Here is a 2500-nt window from a genome sequence, read left to right as displayed (position 1 = left end):
ACACACTCACACGCACACACACACATAACACACACACACACACATAACACGCACACACACACACACACTCACACGCATACACACACATAACACGCACGCACACACACACACACACACACACACACACACACACACACACTCACACTCACACGCACACACACACATAACACACACACACACACACATAACACGCACGCACGCACACACACACACACACACACACACATAACACGCACGTACACACACACACTCACACACACCACCTGTAGCAGCGTTTGAATGAGGTCATCAGTTGTTTATTTACTCGTGGTTGCACAATGTTTACAGTCGACTGCCTCACCTACCTGGAAACCAACGACGGTGGGACACATCCCCTGGACCTGTTATTCAACAACAACAGGGGGGGGACTTTAGAGGTAACCCAGGGCAACTGAACAGGTCAAATACAGGGGGGGGGGAACTTTAGAGGTAACCCAGGGCAACTGAACAGGTCAAATACAGGGTGGGGGGGTGGGGGGGGGGACTTTAGAGGTAACCCAGGGCAACTGAACAGGTCAAATACAGGGTGGGGGGGTGGGGGGGGGGACTTTAGAGGTAACCCAGGGCAAGTGAACAGGTCAAATACAGGGGGTGGGGGGGTGACTTTAGAGGTAACCCAGGGCAACTGAACAGGTCAAATACAGGGTGGGGGGGTGGGGGGGGGGGACTTTAGAGGTAACCCAGGGCAAGTGAACAGGTCAAATACAGGGGGTGGGGGGGTGACTTTAGAGGTAACCCAGGGCAACTGAACAGGTCAAATACAGGGGGGGGGGGGGTGACTTTAGAGGTAACCCAGGGCAACTGAACAGGTCAAATACAGGGGGGGGGTGGACTTTAGAGGTAACCCAGGGCAACTGAACAGGTCAAATACAGGGGGGGTGACTTTAGAGGTAACCCAGGGCAACTGAACAGGTCAAATACAGGGGGGGGGGGGGACTTTAGAGGTAACCCAGGGCAACTCAACAGGTCAAATACAGGGGGTGGGGGGGTGACTTTAGAGGTAACCCAGGGCAACTGAACAGGTCAAATACAGGGGGGGGGACTTTAGAGGTAACCCAGGGCAACTGAACAGGTCAAATACAGGGGGTGGGGGGATGACTTTAGAGGTAACCCAGGGCAACTGAACAGGTCAAATACAGGGTGTGGGGGGGGGACTTTAGAGGTAACCCAGGGCAACTGAACAGGTCAAATACAGGGGGTGGGGGGGTGACTTTAGAGGTAACCCAGGGCAACTGAACAGGTCAAATACAGGGGGTGGGGGGGGGTGACTTTAGAGGTAACCCAGGGCAACTGAACAGGTCAAATACAGGGGGGGGGGGGACTTTAGAGGTAACCCAGGGCAACTGAACAGGTCAAATACAGGGGGTGGGGGGGTGACTTTAGAGGTAACCCAGGGCAACTGAACAGGTCAAATACAGGGGGGGGACTTTAGAGGTAACCCAGGGCAACTGAACAGGTCAAATACAGGGGGGGGGGGACTTTAGAGGTAAACCAGGGCAACTGAACAGTCGGGCAGCTGGAATCTGCTTTTGTAGACAACCGAACATGCAGGTGAAAATTTTGTTCCAAAGACAACTGTTAATCAGCGTTAATTCTACTGTTCTGTCTGTTCATTGTGCAAATAGCAAATCTGGTATGTTATTTTTTCCTGTTCTATGAAAAAGCATATTTCATCATTTATTATTCTAAAGCTTTGTGAAAACACTTCTGATGACCAAAACTAATGGCAGGTTACAGTTTACCATCTGTTTTGGGAAACAAGAGTTAATTCACAAAGCAGAGGAATGATATCCATGACCCTGGAAACTCAGGTTACACACACACACACACACACACACACACAGCCATGACCCTGGAAACTCAGGTTACAGAGGACTGCCATCGATAATGTTTTTTTTACATTTTTTAAATGTAAACTGGAGCAGGAAAAAATTGGACTGAAACTTCAACCGCTCACTATGTCACCAAGCACACATATACACACATATACACACATATACACACATATACACACATATACACACACACACACAGAGCTTCAACCACTCACTATGCCACCAAGCACACGTATACACATATACACACATATACACACATATACACACATATACACACATGTACACACATATACACACATATACACACATATACACACATATACACACGTATACACACACACACACAGAGCTTCAACCGCTCACTATGTCACCAAGCACACATACACACACATACACACACACACACAGAGCTTCAACCGCTCACTATGTCACCAAGCACACATATACACACATATACACACATATACACACATATACACACGTATACACACGTATACACACGTATACACACGTATACACACGTATACACACGTATACACACATATACAGACATATACACACATATACACACGTATACACACATATACACACGTATACACACATATACACACATATACACACAT

Source organism: Oncorhynchus clarkii, chromosome 32, assembly GCF_045791955.1.
Source record: "Oncorhynchus clarkii lewisi isolate Uvic-CL-2024 chromosome 32, UVic_Ocla_1.0, whole genome shotgun sequence".
Lineage (NCBI taxonomy): Eukaryota > Metazoa > Chordata > Actinopteri > Salmoniformes > Salmonidae > Oncorhynchus > Oncorhynchus clarkii.
Note: the sequence above shows the minus strand (reverse complement) of the source record.